The sequence below is a fragment of the Ambystoma mexicanum genome, chromosome 12 (assembly GCF_040938575.1).
Source record: "Ambystoma mexicanum isolate Mex_15411 chromosome 12, UKY_AmexF1_1, whole genome shotgun sequence".
Classification (NCBI taxonomy): Eukaryota; Metazoa; Chordata; class Amphibia; order Caudata; family Ambystomatidae; genus Ambystoma; species Ambystoma mexicanum.
In genome coordinates, this window is record NC_090936.1 from 583,624,722 (window position 1) to 583,647,313 (window position 22,592).

General features: G+C 44.3%; 1 long non-coding RNA gene across 1 annotated transcript in view; it reads left to right on the forward strand.

The window, feature by feature from the left end:
- LOC138513830 (uncharacterized) overlaps window positions 1–22,592 on the forward strand; it is a 193,826-nt gene that overhangs the window by 157,976 nt on the left and 13,258 nt on the right. The window contains exon 2 of the long non-coding RNA XR_011281822.1: window positions 17,977–18,047. This is a non-coding gene — a long non-coding RNA (uncharacterized lncRNA). The remainder of the gene's footprint in view (window positions 1–17,976; window positions 18,048–22,592) is intronic.

A 22,592-nucleotide genomic window follows, 5' to 3' on the forward strand; every position in this document is an offset into this window, starting at 1 on the left:
AATCTGAAAGAGGCCAAATCACTTCACCCAAAACAAGGAGACTGCGGGAAATCCCTAGCTCGCCAGGCAAAGGATCTCCATCAAAGAAAAAAATGGACTTGCTCTCAATCATGTCAGCTCTCACGATTGCACTTAATCCATTCGCCAAATTGTAAGAATCTATGCATGAAGCACTCAAAGACAACACCACAATGATAAGCACCTGGAAGGACAAACTCGCCTTCATGGAGGGATTCATAACCGTCGTCGACCAAAATTCAAATAGGTCTGAAGCAATCCTGGAAAAAAAACTGGAAAAAATTGAAAAAAAATTAAGAGTATCTTACTGTCACACGTAAAAGTAGTGACCGACCACACCCAAGGAACGGAATCTAAATCTAGACAGACCATGGCTAATAGAAAACAGCAAGACATGGTCCCTATTTTTTTGAAAAATGTCCCTCAAAGCTGGCCACATCTTCTTCAACTTCCAGCTCTTCTGATCAAACAAACGGGTGCGTCGCGCACTCCAAAGAAACAGATACATTAAGCATATGGATACCGTCTAAAGAACTGCAAGACCCTAGACGGGCACGTGGCCATAACCAGCCAGCGGACATTCCAGCAACCCGCACCCTGAAGCTGAGCTCTAAAACTTTACCACCCACCGAGAAAAGAGACCAAATAGCCAACTTGGAAACTATCCCGGCTGGAAACCTTTCTCAAGACCTCCTTGAAATTTCTCAACACTCAGCTACTGAAGATCTGTCACCTAGATCACCAGACATCCCAGGGGAGTCGTCCAAAAAAGCGCTCCACCTAAAGCCTAGTCAGAAACAGCCGCACGTCTCTCCTGCGGAAGGCCAAAGGAAAGACGGACCCTGCCCGTACAGACCACGCTCAAATTCGCCAAGTACAGCCCTCGAAGCTCTAAAGGACCTTCAGAAAAAAGAAAATGCCCCGGCCCTGAAAGCAACTATGGATTCCAGCTCACGACATAGCCAAATGCAACGACAGAGCAGGTCCCGTGTCCCCTCGTACAAGGAAAGGACTAGACCACATAAGACCGAGCATAAGGACCGAATAAACTTGGACAATTCGTCAATCTACAAGGTGGAACAAATCTCAGCCAAGGACAGTTACTTAGTCCTTAACCGCAGAACAGTCCTGAAAATCTTGGCTAAAGTTGACAAACTGCGACACCTAACTTCAGATGATATAGTCCTTGTGGAACCCTACCACTGGGACCACAAAGCCAAAGCCTACCTGCATATCAAAAACAAGGCAATAAAAGAAATTACGGCCGAAGTAGAAAGGGACCTCCGTCGCGTAGGCCTAAAATGCCAACTGATACCCAAGCCTTCATCTGTAAAGTCTCCCAGTGAAAGAGAACACAGGGTCACGAAGAACCTCCCACCCAAAAAAAACAACAATGCGGCACGCCACGACAATGATGCCAGATGGACCAGCAAGAAAAATTCTTACCCCGAAGAGCAGACAGAAAATAGAAGCTTGGCTAAAATGAAATGGGTATTCTTCACCCACACAGAAAATGGAACGCCAAACAGCAAAGAAGTGGACTACGAAACACGACATCGAAGGCAAGCTAACGCGTCGCCTCCGAGGAGAGACCATACCGAGTCGTCTGCGCCTAACCCATGGAAGTGGATTTCGGACACCTTTTCTCGATCACACAAGAAATAGCAGCGACTTCCATGTCCCATGGTGAATAACTTCAACCAGGAGAGCGACATACCACAACCCAAAGTCAGCACCCTCCTAATGGCATCATGGAACACGTGTGGATTTTGCCACTTAACCACCCCGAATGACGCAAACCTGAGCTCCTTCGACCTTATCTGCCTACAAGAAACATGGCTTCTTACCAAACCTACACTTGACGGGTACGACATAGAAGTCTCACCAGCCACTAAGGCAATCGCAGGCCGTCCCTCGGCAGGCATACTGACCGCCATCCGCCTTGGCTCGGGTATCACCCTGGTGGGGAAGATCGCAGAGGGCTATGGTATTCTAGCAACTCTCTCATCTTGGCATCATTACGATCACTATAACAACTGTTGGACAAACACGGAACTAGCAATAGTAAATCTATATTGGAACCCGGAGCGAACCACTTGCAAAAACTTCTGCAACTCCATAACTTCCATCATCGATGAAACTAGAGTTGACCGGGGCGTCCCCAACCTGATAATATGCGGCGACCTAAATGCCAAATGTGGGTTCGGAACCAACACCACTAAAGGCACCCTGCCGCGGATGCTGTTGGACGACCGGGGCCGCACTTGGTCAAAGCTAATGAAATCAAGAAATCTACACAACACAGCAGCCCTTCAAGAAAACAAAAGTCAAATCCCCACATGGGAAAGACTGGGGGCATCAGCTACTATTGACCACATTTACATCTCGGAGGGCTTGATTCCCTTCTTTATTGACTTCACAGTGTTAAAAACAACAAACAGTGACCACAACCTTCTCCAGATGTCATAGGGCGGAGCATCTCACAAAAGAACTTATTACCAAGCCAACATTGAATCAAATAATCAACAAAATCGCCTCTGATTGTCTTCTGACAACATAAGACGCTCTGCGTCAAATCTAAGACTGAAGTACGACTCCACAAACAAAGACCCAAGTTCTGAAAGGCCGGAGTATATTTCACTTTTGGACTCCCATAAAGTAAACTTCACCGGTAAATCTCAAGTTGCATCGAACCACATTCACTCATTTAACCACATGGTGATGGAAAAACGGCAAGAGATGCAGAAACTCAAAAAATTGGCAATCAAAGAAGCCCTATTTGGGCATCGTTCCAAACAGGACAGAAACACTACAAAGCATGGCTGAAACACTATCGCGCCACTCTATACCAGAAGGATGCAGAAGCAATGCAAAGCACTTGGCTATCAAGAAACTCCAGAGACTTCTGGTCACTTCTAAAGAGCGCGAATGGCCTGAAAACCCCTCCAGAACAAAAATGGATTACTCACTTCTCAGAATTATACCGGCCACCACCAACTCCAGTGACACTGCCAACATCGTACCCAACGGACAGGTGGATTGATCTCTCAGACCGCCAAGAAATCTCCAGAGCTATTAAGAACTTGAAAGTATCCAGGGCCCCAGGACCGGATGGGATGAATAATTTAGACATTAAAGAATACCCGGACACTTGGTCCAAGGCCATTAGCGATCTCTTTACCATATGACAACAACGGAAGAAAATCCTGAGCACTTAGACCGAAGCAGTCCTGGTTCCGATTTTTAAAAAGGGGGACTCAAGCTTACCAGCAAACTACAGACCAATAGTCCTTTTGGACATTATTGGCAAAATCTTCGCCTCTCTCCTGTTGTCCCACTTCAAAGATTGGGCAAGAAACTCGCCAGCATCAGATACCTTCCAGACGGGATTCTTAAAGGGCGCGGGCACGTCAATCAATCTGCTTATTCTTAACATCATTAAGGCAAAGGTAAAGAGCGGGGCGCCGAAAGTCTTCATGGCTATGATAGTCCTCTCTCAAGCCTTCGACCTGGTTGACAGATCGAAGTTATGGGCCAAATTAACATCATGGAATTGCCCAAATCGCCTTCTGGAACCAATAAAGGCCCTGCACGCTTCCACATCTATGTGGGTGCGGCTTAGTCGTCAAGGCATCCTATCAGACAAAATTCTTACTGGCCGTGGAGTGAAGCAAGGATGCCCCCTGGCGCCTGCCCTATTCATAGCTTTCATCGGGGACTTTCAGGACTCAGAAAAAACAATCAGATGCTTTCCCCCTAAAGTGGGCTCTAACGAAGTATCAAGGCTGTGGTATGCTGACGACCTGGTCCTTATGGATCAGACAGCAGTAGGTCTTCAAAGACAGCTAGCCAATCTGGCCGCATACATGGCAAAAAACAACCTTCAAATCAATACTGCCAAAACAAAAATCCTAACCATATCTAAAACAGTAGGCAAGAAAAACTCACGAAATGCCTGGTTCCTGGACAAAGCAAAAATCGAAGTAGTCACGGAATACAAGTACCTGGGAATAATGCTGGACAACACACTGAGAGAAAAATCACTACAAAACTTCCTCTGGACCAAGGCAAGAAACTTAACATCGCAGACCACGAGCAGTCGATAAAAAATTTGGAAAATTCTCCTGGGTCGCTGCGCTCCAATTTTACAAAGCAAAAGTAGTCCCTGCACTAACCTACGGGATGGCGGCAAACCTAAATCTACCCACCGAGTTTTGGACCCAGATAGAGGGCTTCCTTTGGAAATCAGTCTTAGGTCTGCCCAAGTCTGCCCCAACACCAGCAATTTGGCGCAACCTGGGCCTACAGTCTTTAGCCTCTGTGGTGACGCTGAGTGCAACCCAACTATACAGGAAAATTCTGACTCCAAATACCCTGCCCATTTTCTGACTCATTGTCTCTGAAATTCGAAAAGGGTCTTGCAAAACCCTAACTATCTGGGTTGAAAAAATCAAATCCAACCTTGAGGAAGTAGCATGCACTATAGAAATTCTCATTTCCAACCCAGGACACGTCAAAACAAAACTATAACAGCAAGATTGGATAAATACTGTCGATTTAACCCACCAGTATAAGTCTCTAAAGCACCTCCCACCAACCCACAACAAGCTAAAAGTGCCCCTAAAATACTGCGAGAAATTTCCAGAAAAAAACCTAAGGAAAATCTTTCTGCGTGCTGGACTAAACTTACTGCACACTAGGGAAATTCTAGCAGCAAGAGCACTGGCTCCGAAGTCTGACTGTCGCCTGTGCGGTGTGCAAGATCAAGTGCAAACGGTTCGCCACCTCCTCATGAAATGTCCAGCACTAATACGTGAGAGACAAACTTTTATGACACCACTTATCAGCGATCCACTAGCACTAGACGAAGAAACTTGCTGGGCCCGACTGATAGCCGGTGACTCTGCAAGATGGTCCAGAACGGCAGCCAAACTCCTGTCGTTGGCCCTATCGAAAGCCAACAAAGATGCTAGTGGCTCCCCGTCTACTACGAACATTGGGAACTTGAGCCCCAGGATTGGTCACCCCAATGAGCACGCTCAAGCCCACGAAACTTGATCACTCTTCCTAAGTGGTGTCGTAATATAGCTCTCTTTAAATTCACGCAGCACATCCTGAAAGACCACTCCTGAAACTTCGCATTTTTGTAAAAACCAAAAAGGTTAAAAACAAAAAAGAAAATATATATATATATATATATATATATATATATATATATATATATATATATATATTCTTTAGTAGGTACTAAACCAAGGCGCATTCCACTGGTAACCTTTGGTTTTAGGCCTGTATGAAAATATCATGCAGGTGTAAAAATCAAAGTGGAGGTGCAAACTCTGCTTTGCTGCCCTCCTGTGACTTGAAAGGGTACACAAATGTCCTAGAGCAGAGAATGGAAGAAGCAAATCTATTTCCACTCTGCTCATTTAGAAATGAGCCCCGTAGTGAATTTTGGGGGAGTTAAAGCCACTAAAACCTCTATGCTGCAAAGCTACTCCTCTGCAATTCAGTACACAACCATTTTTGTTAAAACCTTTGTAAACAGTATGTTTTCATACATAGGTTGTGTGGACAATCACTTTTTTGGCTTCTATGCTACTGTGTATGTTTTTTCATGTTTCCTTTTTGAGATTAAAGCCTTGACTGCTCATCAACTCTTGCCCCTAGAGGGTACTGAAATATACGAGAAGTCCTAAAACCAAGCTGAGGATTGGTCTTCCTGAAAGCTGCACAGAATGGTCTAGTAATATACTTCTAATAACCACCAGGTTGGATTAGCTGTTATGGCAAAGCTAAAGAGTGCGCCCTGGCCTACTACGGTTGAGTGTTTTGATAATTAAAGGGTAGGAGGTTATCAATAATTGTATTACATCAGACTCACAATGCTCCCCCCCATTGAGTTGGTCAAGATGGTTCCCTCATGCAGGGTCCAAATTGCATTTTCTGATTAAAATAATTGTGATGGTTGTGAAGGCCTCACAAAGCAGACACAGACAACAGATCAAAGTTTGGTCCACAAACCTTTTAACTAAAAATGCAGGATATAATAAGGCCAAACTTCCCCTATGCTAAGGTGGGATATCCCTACCTAAAGAAAACGAAGGATAGTCTGTGTCAGAAAGACCAAAGCAAATGTCTATCTGTGTCCAACACTTATACTTGCCCTCACGTCTAACTGTATAAAATGTTTAAGAATGCCAGCATAAAAATAAGTAGTGGTCCAAATAAAAGTTCAGAGCTTATTCCAGATCCTGGTTTGTAACCAGCTTTCCCTTCCCCAAGTTCAAAATAGTTCATAGGGCACAGGGGTTAAGATCGTTCAGCTGTCCAAAACAACACATTCCTTGGGATACTTCCCAGCTCTTCTGATAGTTACTTTTCACCATTTCACATATGTAGTTCAGTTCCTTGACTTCAAAATCATAAAAATGTTATTTGCAATTCAAACACAAGCTTCTTTGTGAGTGCTTTCAGTGGCGTTTCCATATAGGGGTGCAATTGGTCTAGGCACAATTGTCGGATCACACGATCAACAGGTTACACAACCGATACACCTTACTTGCTGCTTTTGCATCAATACTGGGCCACTGCTTCAATTTGACAGTGGTGCTTGATTCATTCACATATATCACACTTTCTTGGCATTGTATTATGGCTTGGTTTGCCACCATGCACTTGTTATGCTTTCTTATATTCTCCTGGCTCTTGCCAATGCTTGTTTTCTCATAATATACAGTTCCTTGAATTCTCTTGGCTTTTGCCAATGCTTGTTTTCTCAAATAATACAGTTCATTGTATCAGGAAGATTCGCAAACTTTCTTTCACTCTGATCGATATTCAAAAGCGCTCAAACTTGCCTTTACTCCGATCAGTATTCGCAAAAATGCTTTCTTCCATTCAAATCAATGTTTATTGCTCGCTTTGCGTGTTCACCTGCCATCCCGGTGTTCCCCATGCTTGATAAACCCACTGGTTGGAGCTTACGGCTTTCCTGCGAGGTACTCTGCCGCCACGAGTTCTCTCTTTCCGGTGCAGTACCTCGCTTAGTCTCCCAGCGACTCTCCATGGCTTCGCTCACCCAGCGATGCTTCTTCTGCAGCTCGGGATTCACACCGCTTCGCATGGTCACACCAGTCTCCCTCTCGCGGTCTGCCACCGGCCTCCAGTGTCCTTCAGCTTTGCTTCCTGCTGCATGAACTTTGCACCTTACAAGGGGTCTCGAGCGCTCCGCTTGCCACGCTGCTTTTCCGGAGAGGTCTGCTTTCGCCCATCAGTCTGTAGCCCTACTTCCACAGCTCACCCCATTTTCACAATGCTTCTTGCTTTTAAAGTTCCCGCCACCACGATTGGTCCAAAAATGACTAGACCGGTCACTGTTGAAATGGTAGTCCTGCCTTACCCTTGCTGGCCTCCTCGTCCCATTACTCAACGGATGTTTGTATGTGTGTGTGTGTTAATAAAATGAAGATGTGTTTCTCTAGTTAGTCTCCTCCATGTTCCAGTATCGAACTGGTATTTCTTGGGGAATGTTTTAAGAGAAGAACAGGGAAAGGACTGACAATAGCCTATAAAGGTTGGAGGAATAGAGGATTTATTATGAAAAGGAAATGAGGTATATCATGTCTCACCTAAGGACGTCTCCTCCCGACTCCCCAAGTCTCCTCCACCCAGGGGATCCTCCCTTGCGTATCCACCCCAGGGTCAGGATCCGAGAGCAATGGCCTTGCCCTAACAACCGGAGAGGGGGAAAAGTAGCGAGGACGCCCTCAGGTTCCTCACATGGTGCATTTGCACCAGAATGACCCCCATTGATCTGGTTAGCTATCACATCTGTGACTTCTTCCAAGACCGTCAAACTAATGCGGGCCATTACAGTTTGGAGGTAGTGTTAAATCCAGTGATATTTCCCAAATACCACCCGCCAAATTCAGAGTTGTGTGAAATACCACCGCCGGTATTCCATCAGAATACCGGAGGTGATATTCCAGGAAAACTTTCAAGTGAAAGGCCACCGATTTGTACCTCCTACCTTTTTTTTACTGGACAGAAGGAAAGCACACACGCTTCTTTTAAATACTGTAAACAAAATATACCATTGGCCATGGTAAGGGGATGAAAAGGTGGGCCTCAATGATGCCCCCTCTCACCACCTTACCCATGCAATGTATGCAATTGTCAGTATTTGCATTTAAAAAAATGTACAGTAATGGTATGACCACTACAGTGCATTCCCAATTTCCACCTTCACATTGAAGGTGAGAATAGATAGGAAAAAAATATGTTTTAAGGTTACTACTTCCGGCTAGTGTAAAATTCTGAAATGGGCAGATTTTGTGAAATTCTATCGACAGACGTGGTAATTGTTGACAGCAGTATTTTTGTTTAACTGTGTAGTTTACTTCTATGCTTGTTTGATATGCACCAAAATGCTCTGCTTTTTATTGGCCCTTTTCTTCTGATCATGCATAAGGTGGAAAAAGCATGTTGGGATAAAACAGTGACTAAAGCAGTTCTTTTGTGGTGCATCCTTACATCTTGAAAGTAAAATTGGAACATCCAGGGGATGTGTTTTAGGTTCACGTTACTTTGCATTGTGGTACTAGTAGGCTTTCATTCTGGACAAGGGCAACCAATTACAACCATACTCTTTTTGCTTCACATTTTTCAGAAAGGATTTTTTTGTATTTCTCAGGTTGATTTGTATGTCCATGTCAAACGAGTTTCAGATAGCCTAGAGCGGTCTGATGATGTTTACTTTAAAATAGAGCATTATTTTAGTTCCCGAAAGCCATACGTTAACACCAACTAGCACTGAGCTGTGTCGCAAACAAGAGGTCAAAAGAGGACTTGCCCACTATAATTGTAGTATCAAAAGTGAGTATATAGGAACACAACACAGGAGTGGTTGGAAGAGAGGAAACAAATGTCAGACAATATTCTGTTAAAAAGGGTGGCGTTTACGTGAAACCAAAACACACCACAGAGTCTTCGTGAGATTTAGAGATAAAAAAAAAAGTACCGCATTCTATGAGGAAACTATGCGTACTTAGTTCGAGGCCTCATGGCCAAGTGAATCTAACAGTCACTCACACTTTTCCAAGTTAAAGAGTTCCAGGAACTCCTCCTGGAAGCGACTAGCATGCTGTGGCGATACTGGGCGATGTTATGGTCGATTAGTTTACCGGATAACAGATTATTATGTCTCATATTTCCGAAGATATTTTTCCGCCTGCGGGCCAAGAGCAGTATCTCAGAAATCCAAGATGGACATTGGCTAACTGGCAGGCTCCATTCTCATTGGAATTATTTGATAGCCATAACATGTGTTCTCCGCAATGGAATTCTGCCACTATAAATGAACAGTGTGGAAATAATGCTGCATTCATCAGATTGCCTTTTTTTCTGCAGTGCTGTTTTGAAATTATTAACTATATTAAAGAACATGATTTTGCATCTGCTATTCCTAAAACAAATGAAGAGGTTTGGTTTGTATATTCTTTAACAGTTCTTTATGTAGACAAACTCAGTTTATAAAAACAGGCCTTTTAGTTTATCTACCCCAATACTCGTTTCTCCACTTACTGCCACTTCATCAGGGGGATTTTAATGGATCATTCTGAAATGTCAACTTTAGAAAAAAATAAATGTTGTTTGCACACATTCATGACATTTCCATATTATGCGTGTGTAAACACTGCTCCTGTATTGCAGCCCTTGGCAGTGGAGTAACTTTGCTGAAAATGTTGGGGGGGGGGGCATGACATCTGAAGAAAAGGTGCCCAAGCCAAATGAATGGGGACAATATGGTGTGCCATGAAAGTTGGGGGGGACAAACACCCCTGCCCCCCCTAAAATTACGTCCATGGCCCTTGGAGCCTGACACACGCTGAGGTTCCTCAGGAGTTCTTTTGTCATAGGCTTCCAGGTCTCAGCCAGCCATCATGGTTAAGGTTTCTCAGTGTAAGCACACGGTACTGGCTCATGTTTCTCTGTCAGCACATTTTATTTAGTTTCCTTGGTGGGCTTGCTCATCCCACCAGCCTGAAGATTATGGCTCCCGCATAGGTTGGCACCGTCAGTGCTCTAGATGGGATCAGGAGTGCTTCCCAGCCTGGGAGGTACTTTGGTCCCCTTGTCTGGTTTCTCTTATGGTATGGCAGACACCTGTTTTTAATACAAAAAAATTCCAAGGGTCTGTGCATTAATAACAACACATGCGATGTATGGGGCCAACCTCTTAGTCGACTTGGGTGGGCCACGGGTCACCTGCCACCAGGGTCACGCACACTTTGCAGGACTTCCACAGGGTTAGTGGGTTAAGGATGAACTGGGAGAAATCTATTTTCTTCCCGCTTCAGGGTGCAGACAGAGCTATCCCCCAGGACTGTTCGTATCAGGTGTTTCAGTCGAGGGCTTTCAGTACGAGTGTACGAATGGGTCCCGAGCAAGGACATTTAATGCACGCTAATCACCCCCCTATTACCGACAGGTTCACCCGTGATGTCACCCACTGGAAGTCCCTCCCATTGATACTACTTGGGATGGCGGCCTTGTACAAAATGTTGAGTCTGCCTAGGTATTTATACGTAATCCAGAATGCCCCCCTTCAAGTCCCCAGAGCGAAAATTGATAGAATTGATGCTCCTCTTCCAGCCCTTCTATGGGGTGGAGGACAGCCCTGCATTGCCATGGTTGCATTGCAGCATTCGGTATGGGAAGGGGATATCGGGCTGCCTAACCTCTGCAGCTACTATTGGGCCGGTCAGCAGGTGATCTGAAACGACTGGCTACGTGGAGATATATCAATGCTGCATGTGGGGGGCAGAGAGAAGGTGGATGCAGGGTTTGCCTCCTCTCCAGATTTTGTATAGTGGCCAGGAAGGAAGTTGCTTCCATCCATGATGCAGCATACCATACAGGTGTGCAGGGATGCACATCGACACAGAGGATGGGGGTGCTACCCTGAACCAACCCCTTTGGGGAAATGCGCATATGCCAGAGGTTAACAAGATTGGCAAGTTTGGGTAAGGTGTGTAAAGAACTCATGGTGGCAATAGTAAAGACAGACACAAGTGATCACAGTTCAAGGGTGTTTATTAAACTGTAAAATGGATGAGGGAAATGCCTAATCCATACCTAAATCTAAGATGGGAGCAAGCTACAACCATCAAATAATAATAAAGCAGTCCTAGTGGCGTCTTGTCAAATAAAAGGGCCTATACTAAAAAAAAATTATTGCCAATCCTTACAACTAAGTTACAAAAATTGTGTGGGATAATGTTCTCAAGAAAAGAAAGAAGTGTTCACCAAATGATAAGTCAGGATGGTATGGCTGGGTCTCCCTTCCCCAGGTTTTTAGCATGGGACAAGGCAGGACCTATAAGCACAGCACACTGCTGGGCCTCGCCAGCACGAGGTTACAGTTCCTTTCAACAATGCCAAGATCTTGCCAGGGCCAAGTCTCTTGCCTGAAAAAGTCCCTTGCCTTAGAAGCCCGGCTGTACCAAAACAATAACCAAACAAAAGTTTCCTAAGTTAATTTTTTTATGTCGGGCGACTGCTCTTCGCCTCTTGGATCTCCCTTAGCCGGGCTTTGATCCTTCTTGCAATGTTAGCCTCCCTCAATCGGGTTCACTACCGCCTCTCACTCAAAAACATATAATTTAACAGTCCTACTGTCGTTTTCACCCACTATCCATTGTAGACATCCCTCAGCGGGGTTCACACATGTCGTTAAAATGTTCTTCACTAGTTGCTCTCAATTCACAGACATCCCTCGGTTGGGTTCACTATTGCCACGGTTTCACTAAGGCCCTCAGGTTCTCTTCTTTCCTAAGTCCGGGTCTCAGCCCCCAGTTGGGCTTCACATCACACAATGTTCTCGGGGTGTTATTGATCACCTTAATTCATAGGCATCACTCAGGTTCACATTTGCCAATTCTCACAACTCACTTGGTGTTCATCATGTGTCAAAGACTTTCGACTGTACAAGGGTTTCTTCTTGACCCTCGTATGTCCACTTTGACACTATACACAGCCTCCCTTAAGGCCCCTTCGTCTTTGTAGTTTCGTTAGCAAGGAATACCATATAGAGTCCTTCGAATGAGCACCCACACAGCGCCAGACCACTCTATGTCTGGTTCCAACTTCACTCACAAAAGAACTCTGTCAATTATCTTCTTTCTGTATATATAATGTTGCTACTGCAACCTTGGGCTCAACACAGTCCGGTTCGCTATCACTTGCTTCCGACTCACCGCCTGGGTTGAACTCGTTGGCGTTTCATTTTGTCGCTGGATTCAAGGACGGTACCATGCTGAGAACCGTTTCCCCCACCCTGGCAATCAGTGTGGGAGGGTTCCACATACTGCAGACATCCGATACACCAATCGCCAGCTGCGACTCTCGGTCTTAAGTTTGCTTTCCCACAGGCTTTGTTGGTCTGGGTTGAAAAGGGGAAGGGCAATTCCCTCCTGGTAGCCCTTTTAGATCTCTCCGCCTTTCTCCTCCTCTTGAACTGCCAGTCCGGAATAGTTGTCCTCGTGCGTTTGGCCTTGCTCGAAGTTTGCTTTTGTGCTCTGCCTTTTATCCCTGTGAGGAAGGGAAAGGGCTTTCAGGTGTGCATGGTTATGGTTAATTGCCCGACTCTGCCTGACCTTTGCATTGGGGCATGTCAGGTAAACGGCTCTGGTGTTGGTCTGTTGTCTGTCTCAGTGTAGGAAAGTGTGTTGGAAAGGGGCTGGGGGTTCTTCTGCATATCATACGGTGTAGGATGAGGAAAATGTGTTGTAGGAAAGGGGGTACTGCATCTCACCCATCGGTGTCCCCCTTCCACTCCCCGAGAACCCCTCATCCAGGTGATCCTCCCACACTGGTCCACCCCCAGGAACTGGATCCAATAGCGATGGCCGTGTCCTGGCCACCTGGATGACAGCTCCCCGGGGACTAGTCAGGGAGACACCTTCAGGTTTCTCACAGGTGCAACGTGTTGAATATCGAGATGTGGTAAAAGAGGTTGTACTGGTCCCATTTGCTGATCTACACAACACATTCAGCCTTACAGTGACAGAAAGATACCACTACTTGCAGTTATCACATGCCTTACTTGCTCAGTTTCAGACACTCCAAGATATTCAGACTAGTTTCCTGCTTGAGGTTAATCTCCTCCCTTTTAACTGGTCTTTAGGAGGTAGAGTAATTAATCGTAAAGCTGGTTTGACCTACCTGGGATATAGGTTAAACATTAATAATTCCTTGATAACCTGGTATAATTCGCTTACCATCAAAACAGCTCCTTTAATAGCCCAAATGAAAATCATTTGCAACAAACTCTGCACATTTTCTCTGATTCCTGTGATAGATTTATATCTACTCAAAGTGGAGTCTGTCCTGCTCTATGGGCTAGACCTTTGTCTCTGAAACATAAACATTCATCTCGATAGGATTCAGGGTTTTATCTGGAAAAAGGTTTTACAGCTTCCAAAAAGTCTTCCAAATGCATGTATTAGACATGAACTGGGCATATTCTCGCTTGCTACTAGGTTGCAATGGCGCAGACTAAGCAACTTTAGTAAAATGCTCCAACCATCAATAAATTCATTGTATGAAGATCTCGCTGAGATGATAAACAAGGATTCGCCCATTTCCTTGGCGCAATTCAAAGAACAAATGTTTGTTTTAGTAGAAGAGCTGGGGATGATAAAATTTGACTTGGTATCCCGGCCTGGTATTGTGAAGAAAAAAATCCTACAGTTAGATTGGGCGTATACTTTAGATCAATTAGCAAATTATTTGCAGCTAACTGAATATGCCAAATTTAGGCATAAACAAACCCCAAGCCAACATTACCTCAAGCTTTGACCTAGTGATCGATTCAGACAAATGTTTATGAGATTCAGGTTCAACCTGTTCAATACTAAAGAACGAACCAAACATTGGAAATGTCAACAGGTAAATTTATCTGACCATTTTTGTCATTTCTGTCGTAAGAAGAATGTGATGGAAACTCTAAAGCATTTAACTCTGCATTGCCAATCCTTTGAAAGTCAACAAATGTTTTTTTTTGTGCCATTATATGATGAACACTTCAGGGTTCGCCATGGAACTTTTTTGGATCTTTTGTACGTGGGGCGATAACAATGCTTTGTTTTAACGAGCTTTTTATCCTTCATTCAAACAAAACTAGATGAGGTCGTGAGTTAGCATCTATTAATTTACTAACAATTGAATGACAATTAGCCGTACTGGCTAAAATGTTCATTTTTTGGTAAATTATGATGAACTTAGTTCATTTTCTTTAGTTTCTATACTAGTGTTGGGCTTTTGGCAGACTTCTCTTGTAAACTCCAAGAGTTTCGTTGTTAAAGGGTAAATTGCGACTCGTTTTGACATAGGTTGTACATTTGGTAATAGTGTATTTGTATGCTATGTTACATAGTGTTCACAGACGTATAGATTTATTTAGAGAATTATATTGAAATATAATAATGTTTTGTTTTTATAGGTGCACAATTGTAGTCATTCTTCTTTTGTAGCTGTGCTTATGTATTGTAAAGATGCTGCTTGCATCATATATAATTTTTAATTTAAAAAAAAAATCTTCCGCCTCAGAGTAATTTCACCCCTCCCGACATGGCTGAATGGGGCTATGACTTGGTTATGGTTAACTAGGGCTGATCAGGTTGGAGGAGGGTCATAGCCACCAGGGAGGAGCTGGGTATAACGGTACAAGAAATAGAAAAGGATTTGTGGGAAGATGAGACACCTGTCCAGTACTGTGACGAGGAAGAGTTGGACTAGGAGTAGTGAAAATTACCAGTCAGTAGTCCGTACATTATGTGCAAACAGAGCCCGTAAATTTCCTAGTTACATGCGTGAGAATGCAAGCAATGCCGTTTTTTTCTTGGAATTGTATCCGTCTCTTCCTTTTTAAAATGATGTACTAAAAATCCTAGAGTACCACGAAAAAAGCAAGAGTGGGTGGCCTTGTCATTTATGGAACTGGGAAACTTGAGCGCTCGGTCCCTATATCCACTTGCGCCCCCGCAGCAGGATCTCAATGGTCTGGCCTGGCATTTCTCTCGTCCAGCGGCAGGAAGTGGGTGAAAGGTCACTGGATAGACACAAATGGAGGTCATAGTGCTGAGTACTGTTTGTCCATTAGTCAGAGTTTCACCATGTCCCTCATGACCACACCAACGCCATAGGAATCAGATCTGCGCAGAAATCTCTGCAGCAAGCATTCGATACACAGAGTTACGTTTCCCATAGCCATGCATTAGAAGGCAAACCAGTCGTGCCCCCCCCCCCCTGCATTCTGGGACTAGTCTTTTTTTTATTTTCCATTTGAATTTAAGGAAGAATACTACAAGTACCAGAATTCTTAGCAAAAACAACCAGGTGGCCTTCTCGAGCATGGCCAGGGGAAACTTCGTCGCTCTATCTCAGTATTTTCTACAGGATTCAAACCTGTAACCTACATGCTAGGCGTCCATCTCTGCAGCAAACACGCGACCACTCTGCTCTTTTACAGCATTCGAACTTGTAACCCACAGGTGAGATGTAGATCTCGTACAGGGCTCACTGGCATTGAGGACACCTAAAATCTATAGGCTACATTTATTGGATGACCAAATGCCACCAGGACTCCACGTTGCCAATATGGGAGTTGCACACAACAAATGAATGCATTGTGGGGGTTGAAGTCTTGGTTCACATCATTTGACTCGCGCGCCATATACCAATGATTTCTAAAATGGCAGCCCAGTTCTGACGATACCGAATAATCTAGTAGTCTCCCTCCACAGATCTCGTCAGCACTTGCCAGTTAATGAACCCAAACCCTTCCCTCCCTGGCAGGCTCCCTTGCAACCATACGCCCTCTTTCTTTGAAGTGGTGCTGCTGACGGGCAGACCGGTGCTAACAGGACTCGAGTTATTTGATTTTCCAGAATTCTATGAAGCCGGATACTTTAACATTGGACACATGTCTACATAAAAATATACATTTCTTATTCGTGTTAATAAAGCTGAGTTGGCAGCAGGTGTGCACCGGAGGCCGCTTTCTGAGCATGTCGGCGCACGTTCGCCCTCGCAGCTTTCCTGCCCCCAGAGCTCTTGCAGCCTTTCTCACCCCGACTCTTCCCTCCACCTGTACCATCTGCCCCTCCTCGACGTGTAACGTGGCAGAACCGAAAGCCCCTGCGCGTCACGCCTTGGCGGTAGCGACCACGTGCACGCGTAAAAACCACATCACCAAGTTGACAGAGCTCTCAAGTTTCCCGTGTGCCACCGCCACCCAGTGCTATTTTTACTTGAAATGTGGGGATTGAAGTAGTTTAAATACATTTGAAATTAGAAATAACAAACTACCAGTGGCAGAATCCAAAGAGAAAACATTGGACGGGGTGGAGTTCTCGGGCATAGCCAGGGGCGTAGATCACCCATAAAATCTGGGATGGGGAGTAGGGGGGGACAGGAGACACCTTAGGGACTTTGCTTTTTTAATTTATTTATTGTGTTTTAGTCAAAGAACTCCATTTTTCACAACATTAAAATAGCAGTACGTATTAAATTACATATATCATCACGGTATAAAACAAGAGAAAAGAAGAAATGATAACAGAACGACATTAATAAAGAGAAAAGCAATTCAGAGTATAAAATCCTCGAGCAATGGACATTTAGAGAGATCTTTTATAATACTCTCACCTGCTCTTTAAGTGCAGATGCTTTATGGAGTTTGACCAACCCTTCCTATCCTATTCCACTTGAACCCTCAATGATGGAACATGAGTGCGCCTCTTTACAGCAGTGTATGGGCTACAATCATACCTCAGCACCAGGGTATTCACTGGTTTTACATGGATAGCAGAACAAATGCTGTTGTGAATCTCGAGGCTCTGCTTTATTTTTTTCTGGGTCACCCAGATGCCGTATGGTGGCCTCTATTAAAACTTGTCTACAACTCATTATTCAGCTGGTGGTGGGTACCAAAAATGCAGTTGCATCCCTATTTTAAAACAAGCGTTGGCAACGCCAACCGTTTGGGCTTTAATGTAGACATGGAAAAGGCACTTGCCAAGCACCGCCATAGTGGTATTAGGTACCCACTGATGGTGGCAGCTGCAAAATGGTGCAAGCACCCAGACATTTAATAGAAGTGCCTGGAAAATGCCCAATACGTATACACAAGCAAACGCTTGCCATTTCTGGTTTTTAGCAGGACTTCAGTGAAGGAAATGCATAGTGCTAATAGAGTGGCTGAAGGAAATGCATAGTGCTAATAGAGTGGCTGAAAGCATCCCTGTATAAGACATTTGTATTACACCAGTAGTATGTTCCCAGCTCCAATTAAGTTATTAACTACACAGGGCTTTGTAGTAAACATCCCTAAGTCAGTAGCTTTATCTAAACCAGAACTGGCACTTTAGATGCCCTTTATAGATCATTCTAGTGTTTATTTAAAAGAATAGATTATGGCGTAAAATGAGTCTGCAGCCTGCGTGGCATCCATCCACCAAAAACCCATGAAGGTTCCTAAGATAGCCCAAATAACATGATGCTGTGTCGCAAGGCAAGATGCCACGCACCCTGGCACCAGCTCCCACTACAGGACAGGTCAGAGGTGAATATATACCTCATTTAAGGTTAGTCCTGACTTCAGACCTAGGCTGCAGGTAGGATTGAGTGAAAAGGGAGTTGATGCAGGAACAGCCTTCTGTGACTGTCTCTTCCTGGAGAGGAACCAGACAGGAGCGCAGATGACACTGGGGCAGTGGGAGAGCATTGAGCCTGAGCTCCCATGTTACCTCTAATCCTCCCCATGCTGGCCTGCACATGGAAGAGGGGGGGCACTCTGTGTATTATCTGGCCCAATCAATGCGCAGACAGGTATGGTGTAGTGTATATATCTGCAATTATTTCAACAAACAACTTCTTATCATCCTCGTGCAGGCCTCGTGAGCATGGATCAAGCGTTAGAAGAAGACGCATTTGTGACTGCACCCTTTATCTGGGAAAATGAGGTGAGCCACCATTCTTCCTTGTACAAATCTCCCCTCTGTACTCTTCTCTACTCCACATTCTTGTCTGCTGTATACTCTTTTCTCCCAAGTCCCTTCCCTGCACCCCACACTAAGTCACTACTCTGACACACTGCCCTCTGCACTTTCTCACTTGTCTGTACTTCTCTCTCATTTGCAAAACCCAAAACACCTCCTATGCCATTTCTGCCCTAAACCACTCTTGCCTGTGTTCTGGTCTTTCCTGGACCCCTCTCTCCCCAGCATACACTGGTCACCCTGTGCTGCAAACCATCCCCATCTTTCATCTGCACTCTGTTCTTGTTCCCATCTCTCCCCTTCCTTTATTCCTCTCTGTTTCTGTCCTCTGCACGCTTTCTGCCCTTTTTCACTTTGCAGTCCCACACTCTACTGCACCCCAGTCCCTCGCTTCCCCTTAGCCCATGGCCAGCACCCCACACAACTCTCATCTGTACACTTACTCAGCACTTTCTCCTCAGTCTTCAGAGCACCTTTGATATCCTGGCTTACATTTCACAGGTTTTCTCTTGCACGCCATGCATGACCAACCACTCCATATAGCTTCTCAGAATTAGCTGGAACGGGCATGCCAGATCTATGACCTTTAAAGGGCCCATTGATACCTGCAAGCATTAACTCTTAAGAAATAGTCAGGAGCATGGATATTTGGAAGGGGGGACAGACACAGAAGCCACTAAATCCACGTACTGCCAAGGCTCTACCCCGAAAATCTGATCGCACTGCAACCACTCAAGTACGCTGACAGAAACAGCCAAGCTGAATAAAACAGGGTGAAGCTTAGCCAAGACCTACAGAAGATTAGCGCTTGACTTCTTTTGAGAGATGCGCATGATGGGCACCCACAAATGGTTTATTTTGGGCAGGGACAGAGTTCAAGTCTGGGCTGGTAATAGTTTGTTTTATGGAATATAATAACACTTTGGTCATAGCCCTTCATGCTGGATGCCTTCAGCGTCTAGGAAATACAATAACAGGTATTATTACCCTCATTTGAACGGTACTGAATTCATGAAAGGTTAAGTGGACTCAGCTGCTGCTGGGTTTGAACTAGCGAAATGCAGGTAGCCCTCATGTCAGAGACCAAGCTTTAGGTGTGGTACCATCCAAAACCTCAAGCAGGTGTGAGTTGGTGGGAAGAGGTGGAGGGGTGTGCCTGAATTCCTACTGATATTAGAGTATACATCAAATGTTTTTCCTTGCCTACCTTAGACACTACTATGGAAAAGAGCGTGCAGCCCTTCTTGAGTTTGGCTCATCCTCATTTTACTTTATATGGTTTCATGAGGATTTCGTATACAATGTCAGGCTGATATCTCGGGCAGTGTCTGCACTTTGCAAGCCAAGCCTGGGGTACAGGGACATCTTGGAGAAAATCCAGTGTTTGCCAAATTGTGTGACCCTGGGTGAATCGAGTGACCCCCCCACTGTGCATTATTTTCTCTATAGATTTACTTGGGATCACCTAGAAGTGACGCAGTTGGCATTCTGAAAAGTGGCTGAAAGTGAAGCGCTGTCTTTTCTACCTTGCTGCTGTACACGGCATTGCGAGCCGTAGCTCTTGCCGTACCGCTTCCTGGAGGAGGCGTGTCTTCCCTGCAGCACGTGACCAAGCAAGTGATCAGACCACAGGCTTTTAACCAGAGTGGAAGCACCCTTGCGGCGCTAAACCCAGTGGAGACAAGCCCGCTGGCTGTTGTGCGGCTGTTTGGTGCTGGGGCGCCCAAATTGATGTGCAGAGTGTACACTGTTCACCTTGTTGGTCCGGAAGTGTGGAGACCTAACGCTTGACCACATCAGCGGGACCCCTCTTATACTCCGGTGCTCATAAAATGGGAACATACTCATAGGAACCCGTGTGGAGATAAGGGCGGACTGACGACTGCTGTGTGGTTGGAGGCTCTATTTAATTTCAGACTAACAAACACTTCCTCGAAAGACTCACCTGCTCTAATCGCGTAAGACTGTCAGCTGAACGTCCATCAGCAGACAGCAGTTGAAGTGAGTGGGCCAGTGTGCATTGGTTGCCGTTTCACCACGTGAGCAGGTTCACGTGACAACCCGGAGACACGCCTCCTGAACATCGGCACAAAACCACAGCAGTGCAGTCACTGAGGAAGCCGGTTGAAAAGCTAGGTAAGATACCAATTTAATCTAATTCTGGTGCAAGTACAGTGTCTGCATAAGCATAATTTCAACTTGATCAAGATGGATAATGTAAAACCTCGTACTAGACTCCAAGAGAAATTGGAAGAAACATTAGCAATGAATGAAAAAGACAGAGCTCAAAATAATAACAAACCTCAAATAAATAACACGCATATAGAGGAAAAACCAAGACCAACTAAAACTAATGCAAATACTGCACTGACACATGAGCAAAAACACACCATTAGCGAGGTAACACAAAAAAACTTGCGTACTAGAGATGAGATTGTGAACTCCGAAACACATTGTCCAATCAGAACCTCTACAGATCTGGTTTACCCTTTATCAGTTGAAATTATAAATCAACAGAATGCATCAGATGTATTTATGGCTCATGTCAAAGAGACACCTAAACAAGGAGAAGCGAAGTCCAATCACTTACAGAAAATAAGAGCAGATGATTCATGCGTTACACCATCCTTAAAAGAGAGAGCATGGATTGCTAAACAACAGTGGCAGACAACATATCGTCCCACTCATTCTCTATGTGATAATAATATACAGGCTCTCCCCCTTAGGATTGCTCGATTGTCACTGGGTATAACAGAGATAGATGCTCTAATGGACTGTCAAGAAAAAAGACAAGAGGTATTCAACGGGAAAGGTTTAACTAGCCACATCAATCAAATAAATACCTCTACGCCAAATAACTACAAAGACAGTAAAACACCAGCATCAACAACAGTAAAAACATGTAGGAACAAAGTAAATGGTTACGTGAAAAACCTTAAATCTGAGAGTGAGGAATCTACATCGATAAGCATGCACTCAGACCGCACAAAGGATTTGGTTGAGTCTCCAATGAGAATACCGACCACAATGTTAGACTTGCAAAATACTCTAATTCCAGTATTATCAAATGCAATGATCCCATTCTTGAAAATACAGGAGGCAATGGTCGATGCTACAAAAGACCAAGCAACGCTACTAGCGATGATCATGACTAAACAATCCCTCTTTGAATTCCTAACAAATAGCTTACAAGAAAGAATGAAATATGAGGCAGAAACGTCGAGGACTTGGCAATCACGTTTAGCGGACATGGCAAGAGTGGAACGGATCGAAAAGCAGAACCTAATGGAAACAGTGTCAAATATAACAAAAAAACTAATAGATGAAAAGGAGAAAAAACAGTCACAAACAACACATCCTTCTAAAGTATTAACACAAGAAACACAAACAGAAGAAAAAGGCTGCTCAAACAAAATTAACATCTATCAGACAACACAGTATGAGATCCCACCACTAATGATGGAAACAAATTCCCAGCTAAATCCAATCATAATTGATAATAATGAACCTCCAACATGCACTCCTTTTGACATATTCGACCTTACAAAACGCGGACCAACAGGACAAGACAACCTGACCAGACAAAATTATAAAAAAGCGACAAAAAAATCACAAACGGGATCCCGTGCATTTTTGCGAAAGATGCAAAGGGTACAAAAATCAATAAACGACAAATCACCACAATCCAAGCAAACTAGGGTAATGAAACATCTAGAGCTTGCAGCTCCAAACTTGGCACTGGCTAAAACAACCAGCTTAAAACCAGTTATCCAATTAGCCAAACAAAAATCAAAGGAACCATTGGATGATCTGCTAATTGAAATAAACCTGCATAACAATAAGCAGACAACAAGCCAGGGCACAGACACAAACGGAGACGACAAAAATTTGAGACCAAATATAGTATCGGCAAAAGAGCCTTCAATAATCGGGGATTCAACAGAAGATATTTCATCCGTCACCAATGATCAAAATGAGGAGTTGATTGTTATCGACGAATATAATGGCTCAATATTGTCTTCGACGACATACTCCCAGGAATTGACAGATCAAGGGGGAAACGAACCCCTTAATTATTCAGCGGTTTCAAGTGATGAAACATGGTCATCTATAGAAACGCAACAGAAAGAAAAAAATGATGATAAGCAGAGACCTACCCAAGATTCTACTATTATGAGACCTAAGTTTCAGAACCCTTTGAGCACCACGTATGCTTATAGAGTGGCTCTGTTTCAACTATCGCCACATCCAGAAGACTTGGTGACACTAAACAGATCTAACATTCTTCTGCTGTTGAAAGCAATTCCGCAACTCGGAGATATAAAAACGAGTGACATCGAAGTAATTATCTTTCCGAATAAGAAATATATGGAGGAAGCCCACATTGACTTCTATTCAGAAGAAACCATGCACCGTGTCTTAGCACCAAACAATCTACTCAAAAATCTTGGCTTCAAGGCAGAAGAAATATATGTATCCAGATCAATGGCTAGCAAAAGATCTACGAAT